The 20,906-nt window shown below is 42.4% G+C and overlaps 1 protein-coding gene across 2 annotated transcripts in view; it reads left to right on the forward strand.

Moving 5' to 3' along the window:
- Positions 1–20,906, forward strand: part of LOC106567646 (opioid-binding protein/cell adhesion molecule) — a 613,793-nt gene that overhangs the window by 393,577 nt on the left and 199,310 nt on the right. The gene's annotated exons all lie outside the window — the stretch shown is intronic.

The raw sequence follows: 20,906 nt of genomic DNA on the forward strand, positions 1-20,906 counted from the left end.
ATGTTATTTTCTATGGTAGAGTAGGTCAGGGCGTGACAGGGGGTGTTTTGTGTTTTTCTATGTTTTCTATATCTAATTTTAGTTCTAGTTTTCTATTTCTATGTTGTTTTTTGGGGGGATGATCTCCAATTAGAGGCAGCTGGTCCTCGTTGTCTCTAATTGGAGATCATACTTAAGTAGGGGTTTTTCCACCTGTGTTTGTGGGTAGTTATTTTCTGTTTAGATGGCCTGTGTACCTGACAGAACTGTGTGCTTTGGTTTTCTGGTTGTTAGTTTGTCTTTAGTATTCTGAGTTTAATAAATATTCATCATGATTAATCAACACGCTGCGCTTTGGTCCCCTCTCTACGACAGCCATTACACAGACACATGAGGACAAATAATATAACGTAGTTATAGAAATAATGAAATGTCTTACTATTCTCCATGGTTGGCCTTCTTGCCTATTCTTTGAAGGTGGAAGGAGCCACAGTTATACACCTGAGCCTGCATACTGCACAACACAGTCCATCAATCAGATTGATACATGTAGGTGGGGTTATAGGGTATTTAATTGTTCAAATCTTTTTCAATATGGTTGACTTCAAATAGTCTGTTTTTGTTTTTGTACAGACATCACACATTAACCTAAACAGCACCCTCACCTGAGAAGTAGAAACTTTGAATTGAATAACTGCAGTTGACATAGCTAAGTAAATGAAATAATACTCTTATTGCAATGTGGATGGCTCTTAAAAGAGGATTTGGTTGTTCATAGTGTAGTCTATGGTGTTGACAGTGAACACCACCCTCTTCGAAGAAGTAGGAGGTGAAGATCTCCTGCACACGGATTGCCTCTCTTGCTGTATTGTTGGATCCCATCCTTGCAACATCCAGCAGAGCAGCAGACTCCTCCTCTGGCACACGGCGGCGAGCTGCAGATCCTCTCCTGGTTCTTGTGTCCATCCTCATGAAGTTCTGCAGGACACAGTTAGCCTTCACACATCTGAATTCCCCCAGGATGCAGTCCCAGATGGCCCTGGTCACCCAACCATGCAGTGCCCTACACAGTAACTGTAGGCAATTGTTTTGAAGGAATCTCCAGTTACAAAGTATATGTAGGAATATGGAAGATAATGTCATTATTAGACTTTTACATCATCAGGTCATTGTCGATTACTACAGTATAATATCCCTTATTACAAATCATGGATAGATAGATAGATGCATGTGCACACACATGTGCATGTGTAATCAAATCAAATTGAATTGGTCACATACACATGGTTAGCAGATGTTATTGCGAGTGTAGCGAAATGCTTGTGCTTCTAGTGCCGACAGTGCAGCAATATCTAACAAGTAATATTTAACAATTCCACAACAGGAACCTAATAAACACACATCTAAGTAAAGGAATGGAATAAGAATGTATAAATATATGGATGAGCAATGTCAGAGCGGCATTGGCTAAGATGCAATAGATAGTACAGAATACAGTATATACATATGAGATCAGTAATGCAAGATATGTAAACATTGTTAAAGTGACATTATTAAGGTGACTAGTGTTCCATTTATTAAAGTGGCCAGTGATTTCAAGTCTGTATATAGGCAGCAGCCTATTTGTGCTAGTGATAGCTGTTTAACAGTCTGATGGCCTTGAGATAGAAGCTGTTTTTCAGTCTCTCGGTCCCAGCTTTGATGCACCTGTACTGACCTCGCCTTCTGGATGACAGTGGGGTGAACAGGCAGTGGCTTGGGTGGTTGTTGTCCTTGATGATCTTTTTGGCCTTCCTGTGACATCAGGTGCTGTGGGTGTCCTGGAGGGCAGGTAGTTTGCCCCCAGGAGAGCATTGTGGTTGTGCAGTTGCCATACCAGGTGGTGATACAGCCCAACAGGATGCTCTCAATTGTGCATCTGTAAAAGTTTGTGAAGGTTTTAGGTGACAAGCCAAATTTCTTCAGCCTCCTGTGACATCGGGTGCTGTGGGTGTCCTGTTGCGCCTTCTTCACCACACTGTCTGTGTGGGTGGACCATTTCAGTTTGTCAGTGATATGTACGCCGAGGAACTTAAAACTTTCCACCTTCTCCACTGCTCTCCCGTCGATGTGGATAGGGGGGTGCTCCCTCTGCTGTTTCCTGAAGTCGACGATCATCTCCTTTGTTTTGTTGACGTTGAGTGAGAGGTTATTTTCCTGACACCACACTCCAAGAGCCCTCACCTCCTCCCTGTAGGCTGTGTGGTCGTTGTTGTTATCAAGCCTACTACTGTTGTGTCATCTGAAAACTTGATGATTGAGTTGGAGGCATGCATGGCCATGCAGTCATTGTCACAACGTCCACAGGTGGCGCCTCTCCCCGTTCGGGCGGCGCTCGGCGGTTGTCGTCGCCGGCCTACTTGCTGCCACCGATTTCCTTTTCTGTTTTCGTTTGGTAATGTCTGGTTAGGGTAGCACCTGTTTTGTGTTTAGTAATTAGTGGGGTATTTAGTCTGTCTGTTTTGTGTTTGGGGTTGTGCGGGATTGTTTCGTGTCTGTTATTGTAGGTTGGGGGATTTTCTGTTCTGGTCCATTATTATTTTAGCGTTTTGGCGTTAGGGTTGCTGGGCTGCATTCCGATATATTCAGAAGACTGTGTTAGTCTTCCTCTGTTTGAATATTTTTTCCCTGGCCTTTTCGGCTGGATATTTTGGACTGGTTTTTCCTTCATTAAAGTAACTACGTGTTTCACGTACCTGAGTCTCCTGCGCCTGACTTCACCCCTCCTACAGAACTATTATCTGACAGTCATGGGTGAACAGGGAGTACAGGAGGGGGCTGAGCACGCACCCTTGTGGGGCCCTTGTGTGGAAGATCAGTGAAGGGGAGATGTTGTTTCCTACCTTCGCCACCTGGGGGGCGGCCCGTCAGGAAGTCCAGGACCCAATTGCACAGAGCGGGGTTGAGACCCAGAGCCTGAAGCTTAATGATGAGCTTGGAGGGTACTATGGTGTTGAATGCTGAGCTACAGTGGTTGCTCAACAAAAAATTTTGCGATTATGCTGTGGTTTAGTACAGTACCCTGCATCACTTACTTCATAGCTCCAGACCAGCGCAAGGGGGAGTTAGAGCACTGATTATGCTTTTGGGTCCCAAGGCGCTACTGTGCCTCTTAACTGACAATGAATGGGCGACATAAACCAAATAGAAAAGGATAATTGTGCACAACTTCAGTATTATTTACTAAAACTGTTGTTACACTAAGGTTTTTATACTAAGAGAAACTTAGACTACAATTAGGGTATGGAAATGTTTGGATTATTTTACTCTTACTGTACCACTGTAGCCTACTCCCAAACTGCGTTGCTACAGATGCTGGTTCTATACCCGTGCCGGCCACAACCGGGCAACCCATGAGGCGACGGTAGGCTTTTGGTTTGTCTCCCTATAAAAACAGAAATAAATAATTCTAAATAACAAACTGTCTTTATTTACAAATTAGTAACAATGTCTCACCCCATGTTCAAGAATGTCAAATTTCTCCCTGACTTTACGTTATTTGAAAACGCAATCATCTCCAAAATATCATAATTTTTTTAACAAAGCGATTATTTCTAGGATGGGCTATTAGCAGGACAATATATATTGGTCATATTGGTCTCCCGAGTGGCACACAATGGGATTGCCTTGCCTTCTCCAGCTTTATCCACTGAGATAGCAGTGGACACACGAGGTTCAAGGCACGAGGGCAGGGGGCACGGGACGGGCCGCAGAGCAGCGCACAGAAGACGAACCTAGCCCATGGGGAAGGGAGGCAGAGGAAGGGAGCCCCACTGGGTAGCACAGAGCAACACCTTAAGGGATATTGCACTAATATTGGCGCTGAATAGGGAAATGTTCCCGCTGTTCTTAGTGCCTGTCATGAGCGGATGCTTGAGACTCGGTTTGCTTGATCTTCTTCCTTTTTTTCTGTAGCAATTTTGAGCAAATTGCTCAAGGGCCATGGTTGATTCTTCTGTGAAGATGACATCATTGAATGTCTCGCCAGCTTTGATCCATGCCTGGGACTGCAGACACAAAGTTTTTTGTTTGTCAGACGAATCATCTTGTCGAAACTACAGAACAGTACAAAATAAGCAAACACACATGGTTAATGTTCTGAAAAAATATATACATACTGTATATACAGCATATATATCAAATGTCTTACAGAGCCTTTCCATAAGTCCACACAAGTTTCTTCAACTTCTGACTGTGATTAGAGCTATGTTGATGTTGTGCAGTGATGCCAGCAGATTACAGATTGCCTTGCCGATCGCTCATCATCTTCATCATCTTCATTTATTTCAGCTTCATTATTAGGCCTACTTTACATTACTGTACCTATTCATTTTCCTGGGCTTTCGATAGTGTTTGCGAATAGCACTGTCCGTGACCAAAATCCCCAAGTCTACTAGTATTTAGTCTCCAGTAGATTTTCCGGTTCCTCCTGAAAGCCTTAATCTGCTCACTTAAATGAAATGAGGATCCTGGTCATGGTGCTATAGTATGTTGTTACAGCATAATTAAAGTGAGGACAATTAGCGATCTGCTGTATACTTATAGCCTATTGTAACCTGAAAGTCACACCTTTCCAGTACTCCTCATTCCGCCACAATCCTCTTAATTGTATTATTGATGGAGAGCCATATAGATTTCAAAATAGCTGGGAAGCGATTCCATGGCACATGGTTTATGAATTGACAGGCAATTTTCCATTCCTCCTGAAAGCCCTAACAGTCAAATGCATTCTCTGCGTTGCTACAGATGCTGGTTTGATATGCATGCCGGCCACGACCGGGAGTCCCATGAGGCAATGCACAATTGGCCCAGCATCGTCTGGGTTAGGGGAGGGTTTGGCCGGCCGGGATGTCCTTGTCCAAAAGCCAACAGATGGAGAAAACCTACACCAGTCGAGCAATTCATTTCAATAATAAGCTTCATTTTCATTTGACTTTACAAACAACAAGAGGGCTTAATTGGAGTCTCTTTCTTCGGAGCCTAGACCTATATAAAATAACGTAGACAGACGGCTGAGGTAGGCTATGATACTTAACAGCCTTAACCTGTTGAGGACAGACGTTCCGCTAGCGGAACCCCGTTCCGCCTGCAGAACCCCTAGCCAATGGCATCGCACGGCGCAAAATACAAAACCAACTAAAATACCACAATTCAATTTTCTCAAACAATAAATTATTTTACACCATTTTAAAGATAAGACTCTCGTTAATCTAACCACATTGTCCGATTTCAAAAAGGCTTTACAGCGAAAGCAAAACATTAGATTATGTTAGGAGAGTACATAGACACAAATAATCACACAGCCATTTTCTAAGCAAGCATATATGTCACATAAACCAAAACCACAGCTAAATGCAGCACTAACCTTTGATGATCTTCATCAGATGACACTCCTAGGACATTATGTTATACAAATGCATGTTTTGTTCAATCAAGTTTATATTTATATCAAAAACCATCTTTTTACATTAGCATGTGATGTTCAGAACTAGCATACCCAACGAAAAGTTCCGGTGAATTTACTAAATTACTCATGATAAAAGTTGACAAAATACATAACAATTTTTTAAAGAATTATAGATACAGAACTCCTTTATGCAATCGCTATGTCCGATTTTAAAATAGCTTTTCGGCGAAAGCACATTTTGCAATATTCTGAGTACATAGCTCGGCCATCACGGCTAGCTATTTTGACATCCGCCAACGTCGGGGTCACCTAAACTCAGAATTACTATTAGAAAAATTGGATTACCTTTGCTGTTCTTCGTCAGAATGCACTCCCAGGACTTCTACTTCAACAACAAATGTTGTTTTGGTTCCAAATAATCCATAGTTATATCCAAATACCTCCGTTTTGTTCGTGCGTTCAGGTCACTATCCGAAGGGTAACGCGCGAGCGCATTTCGTGACAAAAAAATAGTAAATATTCCATTACCGTACTTAGAAGCATGTCAAACGCTGTTTAAAATCAATTTTTATGCTATTTTTCTCGTAAAATAGCGATAATATTCCAACCGGGCGACGTTGTATTCATTCAAAGACTGAAAGAAAAACATGGCGAGTTCTTGTGGCTGACCACTTGGCTGACCACTTACAAACTCTGCTGCTGTATTTTGCTCAGAGACAGCAGACACCCCATTCCACTTTCTGGCGGCTTTAGAGAGCCAATGGAAGCCTTAGAAAGTGTCACGTTACAGCACAGATGCTGTAATGTCGATAGAGATGCAACAGAAGGACAACAAATTGTCAGACAGGGCACTTCCTGTATGGAATCTTCTCAGGTTTTGGCCTGCCATATGAGTTCTGTTATACTCACAGACACCATTCAAACAGTTTTAGAAACTTTAGAGTGTTTTCTATCCAAATCTACTAATTATCTGCATATTCTAGTTTCTGGGCAGGAGTAGAACCAGATTAAATCGGGTATGTTTTTTATCCGGCCGTGAAAATACTGCCCCCCTATCCCAAAGAAGTTAACAGCCTAATAGAAGTAGCATTTTGTTTTGTTAGGCCTACTTACAATTGCATCTGGTCAAAAATGTAGCATCCTATATAAAACAATTATTTAAAGAAAGAAATGCTGTCTGTGTCGGGGTAGTCTGCTCTTGTAACGACAGAACAAAGAGAACATACTGTAAGCTTGAGATGTAAATATCCCTGGATAACCTCTCACAATAATATTAGAATTTACTAAATACAGTCGTATAGGCCACTAAGTTACTTATTCAATGAGAAAAGTTGAATTTCCCCTCAGACACAATCTTGTGAATGTCGGGTTTGATGGATGGATGTGATTTTGATGTGCAGGCAGTCCTTGATTGACTTATGTGAAAGCCAGTTCCTGTCGTGAGTCTATATTGTGTTCATAGAGGAAAATGAGGTCTCGCAGGTGTATGTCGATCCAAACATTGTTAGCACATAAAATGCAAGTTTCTTTATTGTGCTGTATTCCTCTGAGTATGCCACCTGCAACGCACACAGGGACTCGGCACTCCTGAGCTCATCTCTGATTTGGCTCGATGTCTGGAATTGAATTGCGGCTTCATCCAGCGAGGGTATAGTTTTCTTAGCAAGGGAGGAGTATTCTCCACCTGAGTGGACTGTGAGAGGATCACGTACAAATGCAATGATATCCTTGGGCATGCTGTAGTCTTCAAATCTGGTGGATAAGTTGTCCCTCAGCTGCTTGATAAAATCTTACATTACCTCTGTGACAATGCTGCGGCCTGGTCCAAATCCAACAACTCAAGCTTCCTAGTAAAGGCCTCAAATTACTCCACCATGTCCACAACAGTTTCCCTCTTCCTTGTAACTGCATATTTAACCCGTTTAAATTACAGAATATGTCCGCAAAGAAATCTGTGTGTGCATCTTGCAGTTAACGATTCAATGTTTCTACGTCGTGCTTCTATATGGGGCGGGAGTACCACTGAAAGTTCTATGCTTAGATTCACAATTACGTCTGAGATTGAATTATTTGCAAACGGCGATATTTTCATTACAAATAAGACACACGGGCTTGGCATTGGGAAAAGATGGAGAGCTGAACGCATATCTCGCTGTACATTCTTCTCTGAAACTTCGATTTTCATTATCCACATTTCTTGATACTTTTTGAGAGCGCCATTTTATCTTGCTATCAAGCAAATTATTCTGAACAAATGTTTACTTTAAAAAAAGTAGTGTAGCCTATAGTAGGCTACATACTGTAGACCTGTTTTTCCCCACCAATCAACACACAGAGAAATTGACAAATATAATAATTGAATAGAGACATAGTGATTTTAAGAGAGTAATCAGATCAAAATGATTATCTTATTGTCACTGAATTTATTATGTACTAAGCATATGTGTTAAACATGTTACATTTGTAGTGTAGGCCAATTAATTGTGATAATATTACAGTGGCTTGCGAAAGTATTTACCCATTGGCATTTTTCCTATTTTGTTGCCTTACAACCTGAAATTAAAATTGGTTTTTGGGGGGGGTTTGTATCATTTGATTTACACAACATGGCTATCACTTTGAAGATGATACAAACCCCCCAAAAATACACTTTAATTCCAGGTTGTAAGGCAACAAAATAGGAAAAATGTCAAAGGGGGTAAATACTTTCGCAAGCCACTGAAGCTGGAGGTGATATGATCCTTTGATTAGTCTCTCAAAGCATTTCATGATGACAGAAGTAAGCGCTACGGGGCAATTGTCATTTAGTTCAGTTACCTTTGCATTCTTGGGTACAGGAACAATGGTGGCCATCTTGAAGCATGTGGGGCCAGCAGACTGGGATAGGGAGAGATTGAATATGTCTGTAAACACACCAGCCATGTAAAAAAGTGAGTGAGTTTAGCTAATAATACATTGTTTTTTAACATTTTAGAAATGTATTTACTTACTTACTAGAATAGGTTTTCCCAGCCATGTGGACGATTGGAAACAGGGCAGCAAAGTTTGTTTGTCAGCAGAGCGTTTTAGAGCATATTACTATTTACCTCTCAATAAATTCATGAATTGGAGAATGTATTAATCTATTTACCCATTTAATAACCATAACCACCACATCTTCCACTAATCTCATTGCAACTCCCCTCCAAATCTCCGACCACTACCTTGTATCCTTTTCCCTCTTGCTCTCATCCAACACTTCTCACTCTGCCCCTACTCGGATGGTATTGCGCCGTCCCAACCTTCGCTCTCTCTCTCCCGCTACTCTCTCCTCTTCCATCCTATCATCTCTTCCCTCTGCTCAAACCTTCTCCAACCTATCTCCTGATTCTGCCCGACTCAACCCTCCTCTCCTCCCTTTCTGCATCCTTTGATTTTCTCTGTCCCCTATCCTCCAGGCCGGCTCGGTCCTCCCCTCCTGCTCCGTGGCTCGACGACTCACTACGAGCTCACAGAACAGGGCTCCGGGCAGCCGAGCGGAAATGGAGGAAAACTCGCCTCCCTGCGGACCTGGCATCCTTTCACTCCCTCCTCTCTACATTCTCCTCTTCTGTCTCTGCTGCTAAAGCCACTTTCTACCACTCTAAATTCCAAGCATCTGCCTCTAACCCTAGGAAGCTCTTTGCTACCTTCTCCTCCCTCCTGAATCCTCCCCCCCCCCTCCCTCTCTGCGGATGACTTCGTCAACCATTTTGAAAAGAAGGTTGACGATATCCGATCCTCGTTTGCTAAGTCAAACGACACCGCTGGTCCTGCTCACACTGCCCTACCCTGTGCTTTGACCTCTTTCTCCCCTCTCTCTCCAGATGAAATCTCGCGTCTTGTGACGGCCGGCCGCCCAACAACCTGCCCACTTGACCCTATCCCCTCCTCTCTTCTCCAGACCATTTCCGGAGACCTTCTCCCCTACCTCACCTCGCTCATCAACGCATCCTTGACCGCTGGCTACGTCCCTTCCGTCTTCAAGAGAGCGAGAGTTGCACCCCTTCTGAAAAAACCTACACTCGATCCCTCTGATGTCAACAACTACAGACCAGTATCCCTTCTTTCTTTTCTCTCCAAAACTCTTGAACGTGCCGTCCTTGGCCAGCTCTCCTGCTATCTCTCTCAGAATGACCTTCTTGATCCTAATCAGTCAGGTTTCAAGACTGGGCATTCAACTGAGACTGCTCTTCTCTGTGTCACGGAGGCTCTCCGCACTGCTAAAGCTAACTCTCTCTCCTCTGCTCTCATCCTTCTAGACCTATCTGCTGCCTTTGATACTGTGAACCATCAGATCCTCCTCTCCACCCTCTCCGAGTTGGGCATCTCCGGCGCGGCCCACGCTTGGATTGCGTCCTACCTGACAGGTCGCTCCTACCAGGTGGCGTGGCGAGAATCTGTCTCCGCACCATGCGCTCTCACCAATGGTGTCCCCCAGGGCTCTGTTCTAGGCCCTCTCCTATTCTCGCTATACACCAAGTCACTTGGCTCTGTCATATCCTCACATGGTCTCTCCTATCATTGCTATGCAGACGACACACAATTAATCTTCTCCTTTCCCCCTTCTGATAACCAGGCGGCGAATCGCATCTCTGCATGTCTGTCAGACATATCAGTGTGGATGACGGATCACCACCTCAAGCTGAACCTCGGCAAGATGGAGCTGCTCTTCCTCCCGGGGAAGGACTGCCCGTTCCATGATCTCGCCATCACGGTTGACAACTCCCTTGTGTCCTCCTCCCAGAGTGCTAAGAACCTTGGCGTGATCCTGGACAACACCCTGTCGTTCTCCAATAACATCAAGGCGGTGACCCGATCCTGTAGGTTCATGCTCTACAACATTCGCAGAGTACCACCCTGCCTCACACAGGTCCTAATCCAGGCACTTGTCATCTCCCGTCTGGATTACTGCAACTCGCTGTTGGCTGGGCTCCCTGCCTGTGCCATTAAACCCCTACAACTCATCCAGAACGCCGCAGCCCGTCTGGTGTTCAACCTTCCCAAGTTCTCTCACGTCACCCCGCTCCTCCGCTCTCTCCACTGGCTTCCAGTTGAAGCTCGCATCCGCTACAAGACCATGGTGATTGCCTACGGAGCTGTGAAGGGAACGGCACCTCCATACCTTCAGGCTCTGATCAGGCCCTACACCCAAACAAGGGCACTGCGTTCATCCACCTCTGGCCTGCTGGCCCCCCTACCTCTGAGGAAGCACAGTTCCCGCTCAGCCCAGTCAAAACTGTTCGCTGCTCTGGCACCCCAATGGTGGAACAAGCTCCCTCACGACGCCAGGACAGCGGAGTCAATCACCACCTTCCGGAGACACCTGAAACCCCACCTCTTTAAGGAATACCTAGGATAGGATAAAGTAATCCTTCTAACCCCCCCCCCCCCCCCTTAAAAGATTTAGATGCACTATTGTAAAGTGGTTGTTCCACTGGATATCATAAGGTGAATGCACCAATTTGTAAGTCGCTCTGGATAAGAGCGTCTGCTAAATGACTTAAATGTAAATGTAAATAACCAGACCTTCATACAAATTTGCTATGCTGATTCCTTGATGCACAATCGAACGTGCTGCCATATGCTGCCAGCACGCCCACAAGCGAGCCACTCTGGGTGGCCTCAGCGGCATGCGGCAATTTACCGCGTGCTAGCGTACACGAGCCGTAAGAGAGACATTCATTTAGCTCCCTAATTTGCATACTGGTAGGCTTTTTGGTGAATATCTGCAGATAAACTATGAAAGCATTCAATGAAGATGGTGAACCCTCCTCACTGTAGGAACAATAGGTAGGCTAGTGGAGAGAGAGCCTAACTCTGGTCCAAAATATTATGAAAGAAAACAGATTGAATTGTTTTAAAAGCTAATGCTATATGGTATTTTCAAAATAATGATATAGGACTACTGATTTACTCAAGGTGTTGACCTCACTGTCAAGGTGTGTGTGTGTGTGTGTGTGTGTGTGTGTGTGTGTGTGTGTCTGTGTGTGTGTGTGTGTGTGTGTGTGTGTGTGTGTGTGTGTGTGTGTGTGTGTGTGTGTGTGTGTGTGTGTGTGTGTGTATTGTTCACTTATGCCATAAACAGACATATCATAATAGAAACCACCTTTCCTGCCTCTCTTTTTCACCCAGTGTACTTTTTATTAAATATGAAATCTCTAAAATGTTGTTTTTAAATAACTTGAAGCTATGAAATTAAATTTTAAAGTGGAACTGACAGCGATTTAACCACTTTGCAAATATGAAACAAACAGACAATCTTAATATCAGAAAAAAATGTCAAATTCCCAGTTTATGCTTCAAAACCATAGGTTCTATTCGACTCAAAATTCCATGACGTACAGTAAGGAATTGTTGGCAGAATAGATGGATGCAGTTCAATGCATGATTGTTATAGTTCACTAATACGTGTCTTGGTAATCCCCAAAATATTACTATCAGGTTGTAAATCACAGCTGGATGGGTACATTGTTTGCTGCTTCCACCCATTCGGGATGCACTGTTTCAGTTTTAATGACTCAATATTTTGAACAAAAACATACAACTGTAACTAAGGCTGGGAATGTCAATACAATCAAACTAGCAAGGGCAATGATCACAAGTCAGTTATAACGTGGCTAATAGGCTAGCACACATGTCAAACACAAGCAGTATAAATTATTCAAAAGTTGAGTCATCTACTTTATGAAATTACAGCCTGAGGCGCTCTTATTGGTGAATTCAACTTCAACTGCAACTCTCGTTTGCAGCTGTGCAGAGGAGAGAAAGTGTACAGATACATGCCACAGTCCTAGCTAGGCTAATAAAGTGTTGCAATCTGGCTTCGGTTTTTAAAGCTTGACAATGAATAACTAAAAAACTATATCTGCAACAAAACACCATGCAAAGGAGAAATATAGGCCTATTACAGCAATATTTGAGCAGTAGTTTAGGCTGGCTACTCAACTACAATACATTTTGAGTGCACCATACATCAATGCTGCATTTAACTGCACCGGTGATCCATGCAGTGCAACAAAACAGTTAAACATGTTTTAAGTTTAAATGTTCCAACCAGCCTATAGTTCAGTTTTTGTTATTTGGAGTTATTACGTAATGTCATTGGAGGAATGGGTGAGTGACCAACTTTTTCCCCTCATATCGTTTTTTGGTGGCTACAGCTAGAGATGCAGGTGTAATTTGGTTTGCTAGCAAGACATGTTATTACAGTTAGCATATAGCATTAGTTGTTGATCTTGTTGTTGTAGATGTGCATAGGCAAATGAGGACTCTGGGTCCTGGACAAGACAGATGTATTATTTACTGCAGTATCTATTAATTGTCCAAACGCACAGCTGCTTTCCCACTCTGTATTGCTATAGAATTTTAACAAATGCTTTACTATACATCATTCACAAACATTCTATGAATGTATGAAAATGTGAAAATGACCATATCTAAGTGCTTGCTTGTTAAAAAAAAGTATAATTCTTCCTGGTGGTGTATTTTAATACGATTTCATGTTACTAAAACGCTGTCAGTTCCACTTTAACTTTCATTGTCGTGAAACACTTTTAATATAAACAAGAAGTCTATTTTAGAGATACCATCATCTACTCCTCAAACTCCAGTGTTTGTACAAAAGCTGGATTTCACATTGCTGATATGTTAAACCAGTTGTACTCTTCAAAAACCAAACAGTAAATCTCAGAAGCTAAGATTATATGCATGTATGGAGTATGTGGCTCCTTCACAGAGAACTGTGACTACCACTCCACGCGATGGGTTCAAAGGACCCATATTGATTCCCTTGAGCAAATTGGCCCCTCAAATCTGAGTGCTGTTGTCTTTTTGTAGAGTCAAGTGTCTTTTAAGTCCCTGGGAAGCGAGGGCAAATGGGGGGAATTGACAAGCAGACGAATCAATCTGAAGAAATTTCCACATCACAGAGGCTCTCAAGGCTCGCACGGAGAACAGGAGCATGTGAAGAAGATGAAGGTGCTCCAGCCGGGTTCTTCTAATCAGCCAGGGCTCCAAGAGTGACGCCATCCTTGCTCTCCCATGTTCGGCTCTGATAAAAGCATCCTTTCTTCCATAATCAATGAAGAGAGAGAGGGAGAGGGCGAGAGGGAGCTAAGCTGGGGAGCTAGATCTGCAAGCTCTGCATGGTTTTAAGGGGGGGGAAAGATGAGGTTTCTAACTTTTCTCTGTAATCATCTCCTGTTTGCGTTGATGCCAGGATGACATCCAGCTGAACGTAACACCTTGGAATAGCATTGATATGGTGTAGTGCAGGAATCGTGTTCCAGCGTAACAGTTAAAAAAAAATAACAATGCTCTCTTATCTGCTGACATATTTTCTGATGAATTCGAGCACAGCTGAGGTTGTAGACTTTCCTCCCCTTCAAAGGGGAATGTTTTAGTCAAATTTAAAAATGGGTTCATTTAGGTCTCTCATGCTGAGAAGGAACTATCTCTACTTTGAAGTTGGCCGTTTTAATATATATATTTATTTTTTTGCCTCTCTGGAAAGTCAAAAACGCTAAGCCACTTAGATAACTATTTTCGTATTTGGAAAATGTATAACCTTCTATAGGGTGTTCTTTATAGCAAGTTTTGACAAGAGCACAAAAGGTTTAAACTTTGAAGAGCTCTTTCAAAGATCTTGTTTCAGGTCAGAGGGAAAATAAGCTTACTGTTAATTCAACTAGTTTATCTTCTCCTGTAACCTTGTTCACTCCCATAATGATGCCGGGAGAACAACTTCCACCAAGGGTTTTATTAATACATTTAATATGGTGCCTTGGTAACTGCTGCACACTATTGTAGTTATTGCTTTTATTTTTGTCCTGTAATATATCTCAATGATACGTTGTGCGCCTCCATCAAAGCAACATAAATCTGCCATTTGAACATGCATTAAGATGAACTGCCAAACCCATTAAAACAATTACAAGCAACCCAGTCAGAGACATCAACTTGGCTTAGCACTATTACGGCAACTAACAACTCAACTCCTTAATTGAACCTTTCAACCGAAGAACCATATATAGTAGCTCCTTTTTGGAAAATATTGGTGATATGGTATATTTCCAGTTGTATAGTCAATATAAATCATCCAGAGTTTTGATATTGCATACAGACTATGAATAGACAACATGTACAATACATTTCCATGTCAGTTGAGAACTCTGGACATTATTGTAAACTTATAATAAGATACAAAATCAGTAATCATCTGAAAAATGCACATATATGGTTCTTCGGTTGAGGGGTTACATTTGAGGTGTAATCAGTTTTGAGCAGTCGTTTTTTAACAAAAGCCTGAGTGTTATGGCCAGGTCGGCCAACAAAAAAACCTTGCGGTTCAGCCAGCTCTCCGCTGCACCTGGGGAGCCTCCTGGAGAATGATTGTGTATTCTGCTGAGGTAAGCCAGGAGTTGCGCTCTCTCCCTCTGTTCTCTAACTACTCTTGAGCCAGCTGCCCCCCTACATGTTTCATGATCTAAATGTTGGCTGAGCAGCAGCGAATGTTACTTGGTATAATTTGGGATCCGCCAGAGGATTGGCTCTCGCCTCTTTTCCGCCTCTTTACCGCCTTGGCTGCATCTCAATATTTTTGAGGCAGTGTCTGCTTGCCTTTGTAGGGACTTCTAAAAAATAGTTATTTTTACATATACAGCAGGACAGGGTCTGCTTGTGTATCGGTCTATTCATCAATTGGAAAGTGTTATTCCAGCCGGCGACTCCTGGCTGCATGCAAATGCAATGGCGTCGGTGGGAAATTAATTATCACAGATAGGAAGCATCCGATGCGCAGGCTGACTGGCGTGAACACGGCATCCCCATGTGGGCCTTTGCCTTGTCTTATCTCGAAGGTTAAGTGTAGCTTCACACCAACTGTCTGGTCGACTGTTGCACATGGCTAGCTCCATCATTACGGCCCTGTGCACTCTTGACATTTCCATTATTTCTTATCGTGTAACAGGGCCTTTCTCCATAGAGAGCTGCGGATAAGTGTGTCTCTCGGAACGTTGGCAGTGGTTACAAATACAAACAAGCACAATGTGAATCATGTACAGTGCATACAGCATTCTTCTAAAATTGATTAAATTACTTTTTTATCTCATCAATCTCCACACAATAACACATACTGATAAAGTGCAAACAGGTTTTTAGATTATTCTTTAAAAAAAACATATTTATTTATTTACATAATTATTCAGACCCTTTGCTATGAGACTCAACATTGAACTCAGGTGCATCCTGTTTCCATTGATCATGTTTGAGATGTTTCTACAACTTGATTGGAATCCACCTGTAGTAAATACAATTGATTGGACATTTGGAAAGGCACACACCTGTCTCTGTAAGGTCCCACAATTGACAGTGCATGTCAGAGCAAAAACCAATCCAAAAAACAATTCCGTGCCTCAACACAGGATTGTGTCGAAGGCACAGATCTGGGGAAGGGTACCAAAAAATATCTGCAGCATTGAAGGTCCCCAAGAACTCAGTGGCCTCCATCATTCTTAAATGGAAGAAGTTTGGAACCACCAAGACTCTTCCTAGAGCTGGCCACACGGCCAAACTGAGCAATCAGGGCGAAAAGGTGTATTGGTCAGGGAGGTGACCAAGAACTCGATGGTCACTCTGACAGAGCTCCAAAGTTCCTCTTTGGCGATGGGAGAACCTTCCAGAAGGACAACCATCTCTGCAGCACTCCACCAATCAGGTTTTTATGGTAAAGTGGCCAGAGAGAAGCCACTCTTCAGTAAAAGGCACATGACAGCTCGCTTGCAGTTTGCCAAAAGGCACCTACAGGACTCTAGGACCATGAGAAACAAGATTCTTTGGTCTGATGAAACCAACACTGAACTATTTGGCCGGAATGCCAAGCGTCACATCTGGAGGAAGCCTGGTACCATCCCTACGGTAAAGCATGGTGTTGGCAGCATCATGCTGTGGGGATGTTTTTCAGTGGCAGGGACTGGGAAGACTAGTCAGGATCGATGGAAAGATGAACGGAGCAAAGTACAGAGAGATCCTTGATGAAAACCTGCTCCAGAGCGCTCAGGAAATCAGACTGGGGTGAAGGTTCACATTCCAACAGGACACTGAACTTGCCTGTGTATTAACTATGCTATCTAACCAACTATCCAACTATCCAACAAATTCCGTTACAGAGAGATCCTTAATGAAAACCTGCTCCAGAGCTCGGGACCTCGGACTGGGGCGAAGGTTCACCTTCCAACAGGACAACGACCCTAAGCACACAGCCAAGACAATGCAGGAGTCACGTCCTGACCATAGAAATATGTTATTTTCTATGGTAGAGTAGGTCAGGGCGTGACAGTTTTTTTCCTACGTTTTCTATTTCTATGTTGTCAGGGTCTAGTTTTGTATTTCTATGTTGGGGTTTTGTTTGGGATGATCTCCAATTAGAGGCAGCTGGTCCTTGTTGTCTCTAATTGGAGATCATACTTAAGTAGGGTTTTTTTCCACCTGGGTTTGTGGGAGATTATCTTTGAGTCAGTGTATGTTTCACCTCTGCGTCACAGTTTGTTGTTTTTTGTTATTCAAGTTTATATATATATGTATTGCGTAGTTTCACAGTGTAAATAAAATGTGGAGCGACACACACGCTGCACTTTGGTCCGCTCCTCCTTACGACAACCGTGACAGCAGGAGTGACTTCGGGACAAGTCTCTGGACGTCCTTGAGTGGCCCAGCCAGTGCCCGGACTTGAACCTGATTTAACATCTCTGGAGAGAACTAAAAATAGCTGTGCAGCAACACTCCCCACCCAACCTAAAAGACCTTGAGAGAATCTGTAGAGAAGAATGGGACAAACTCCCCAAATACAGGTGTGACAAGCATGTAGCTTCATACCCAAGAAGACTCGAGGCTGTAATCGCTGCCAAAGGTGCTTCAACAAAGTACTTAGTAAAGGCTCTGAATACTTATGTAAATGTGATATTTCAGTAATTGTTTTATAAATGTGCAAAAATATCTAAAAAACCTGCTTTGTCATTATGGGGTTTTGTGTGTGTGTAGATTGATAATTCATTTTAGAATAAGGTGTAACGTAACAAAATGTGGAAAAAGTCAAGGGTTCTGAATACTTTCCGAATGCACTTTTAAGTGGCAGGTATAGCAGTTACAGCCGACCATGTAGTTGTTGCTTTTTTCTATGAAAAATCCTGCAGTAGGTTGATAGATGAGAGGGCTCAATGATTACACAGAATCACAGCACAAAGCATATTACAGAAGAACATCCTCAAAAGCCCAAATGTTAACTGCATGTGCCATGTGTCCACTGGCAAAACTTAAATAAACACCCACTCCTTATTGTACAGGCTAACTTGTCCTTGAGCTCATGTTCAATCATTCAGTGTTTTCAATAGCTAATTGCAACACTGGGATTATTGTTTGACATTGTATGACCTCCATAATGTAATGGTTTGCATTTGTAATAAAAACCTGGCCTCAAGGGGCTTAAAATGCTCCATGTTGGATAACTGCAAACATTTAGGGGTTGGGCAACTAGTCAAGTGAACTCTTAAAATAATGTATCTTTTTTGTTAATTTTTACTTTTCCTCATATTCATGGAACTCAACTAGAGACACAAAATGTGGGTGATACCCAAACAGAAACAGCAGGTGTCTGAGTGGTGTTCAGTGTCACCACCTATTGTATGCAGTAATCATGCATCTATGAGCTATACTGTTAGCACTGAGGTGGTTTACCATAGTAGGAAGTCCACTGTGTGCAGCTCACCCTGTGCTATCAGCTCAAACATAAATGTCACTGTCATGTCTACCTCTGATATGCCTCCCAGTAAAGCAATAAAAAAAAATAAGATTCCCAGAAAAGTGCTAAAAATAGCCTAAATTAACATATGTGACTCGTTTCAGGAAACTAGGCATATGTTGTGTGTCACTACTTCACAGGAGAGGCATAAACTTTTTTTTTATCAAAATGCGTTTTGGGGCAGAAATGCCTTCTGGAACATTTGCGTTTTGGGGCAGAAATGCCTCCTGGAACATTTGACCTTTCATGTGCCTTAAAAACAAACTTGTATGGCATCTGTAAAAACGAATACAACTGTTAAATAATGAGCCTAGTTGGTTTAACCTCTCTGGAATTCGTTCCACCTACGCAACAGCCAGTATAATCCAGTGGCGCGATTTTCAAATACCTTAGAAATGCTATTACTTCAATTTCTAAAACATATGACTATTTTACAGCTATTTAAAGACAAGACTCTCGTTAATCTAATCACACTGTCCGATTTCAAAAAGGCTTTACAACGAAAGCAAAACATTAGATTATGTCAGCAGAGTACCCAGCCAGAAATAATCAGACACCCATTTTTCAAGCTAGCATATAATGTCACAAAAACCCAAACCACAGCTAAATGCAGCACTAACCTTTGATTATCTTCATCAGATGACAACCCTAGGACATTATGTTATACAATACATGCATGTTTTGTTCAATCAAGTTCATATTTATATCAAAAACCAGCTTTTTACATTGGCATGTGACATTCAGAACTAGCATACCCCCCGCAAACTTCCGGGGAATTTACTAACAATTTACTAAATTACTCACGATAAACGTTCACAAAAAGCATAACAATTATTTTAAGAATTATAGATACAGAACTCCTCTATGCACTCGATATGTCCGATTTTAAAATAGCTTTTTGGTGAAAGCACATTTTGCAATATTCTAAGTACATAGCCCAGCCATCACGGGCTAGCTATTTAGACACCCGGCAAGTTTAGCCTTCACCAAAATCAGATTTACTATTACAAAAGTTTGATTACCTTTTGTTGTCTTCGTCAGAATGCACTCCCAGGACTGCTACTTCAATAACAAATGTTGGTTTGGTCCAAAATAATCCATCGTTATATCCGAATAGCGGCGTTTTGTTCGTGCGTTCCAGAAACTATCCGAAATGGTAAATAAGGGTCGTGCGCATGGCGCAATTCGTGACAAAAAAAATCTAAATATTCCATTACCATACTTCGAAGCATGTCAACCGCTGTTTAAAATCCATTTTTATGCCATTTTTCTCGTAAAAAAGCGATAATATTCCGACCGGGAATATCCTTTTAGGTAAACAGACAAAGGAAAAGAAAGCTTTCGGTCGACGCGGGCACGAGCCTGAGTCTCACAGTACTGTAACCAGCCACTACCCAAACGCGCTACTTTGTTTCAGCCAGAGCCTGCAAAGCCACGATTCAGCTTTTTGCCGCCTTCTGAGAGACCATGTGAGACGTAGGAAGTGTCACGTTATAGCAGAGATCCTTTGTAATTGATAGAGATGGCAAAGAAGTTCAAGAAATGGTCAGACAGGGTACTTCCTGTACAGAATCTTCTCAGGTTTTGACCTGCCATTTGAGTTCTGTTATACTCAGACACCATTCAAACAGTTTTAGAAACTTTAGGGTGTTTTCTATCCAAAGCCAATAATTATATGCATATTCTAGTTACTGGGCAGGAGTAGTAACCAGATTAAATCGGGTACGTTTTTTATCCAGCTGTGTCAATACTGCCCCCTAGCCCTAACAGGTTTTAAGGCTCTCCACTTTCTGGAGGACCGAGTTTTGAAATCAGCGGTATGCCCGGTGGATGCAGAGTATCATAGCTAAGGAGATTGAGAAAATTCAGGCGTTTGATTGCAAATGCGGAGGGAATCGAACACAGAAGGCTGTTGTATAAAACACCTGTCTGGATTACATCTTTAAACTAAGGGCAACCATGGCAAGCATTCATCCATGTTAACGGGTAAGAGAGTCTAGTTGACTGCATTTTCAGATATTACACATTTCTAATTTTGTCAGAAAGTCATTTTCATTGCAAGTTAAAGCATACTGTTAGCTGGCTGGCTTGCTAGCTAACGTTACGTGCATGATCTGTGATGTAATGTTATTTGTATCTCAGAGCCATTTGCATTGCTATTTATAGCCTAATGTTAGCTAGCTAGCTAACTTTAAACATAACAAAATTATTTAACCTTTATTTATTGAACCTAGCTAGTTGGTTCGCTTTAGCTACCTGTAGATTAATATAGGGTAGTAATGTCATGAGTTGGGATTATGGTTCATTGTTTAGCTAGCTACATAACTCTGATGTAAACATTGTAGCCAACAAACATTGGATTTGTATGATAACTACATTTAGTTTAGTTATTGTTGGCTGTCGTGATAGAAATTAATCTAACTGGCTAATGACACAGCTCTGAGAGGCTGCACCGAGCACTAACACGTAGCACTGCGTAGCAAGGAACAGCCGGCGACCTGACACTCATAACCGACCCTGACATTACTCGCCCACCTGCGCTTCTCTCTCGCTCTTCACATTCAATGAGAGACAGACAACAACACAGTTGTGCAGGGGGCTGGTGGAGGGAGCATCTTAGTCCCAGTGGAGCCTGGAAATGTTTGTTCCCTTGTACTGCGTGTAGCA

Source organism: Salmo salar, chromosome 13 (genome assembly GCF_965601325.2).
Source record: "Salmo salar chromosome 13, fSalSal1, whole genome shotgun sequence".
NCBI classification, from domain to species: Eukaryota; Metazoa; Chordata; class Actinopteri; order Salmoniformes; family Salmonidae; genus Salmo; species Salmo salar.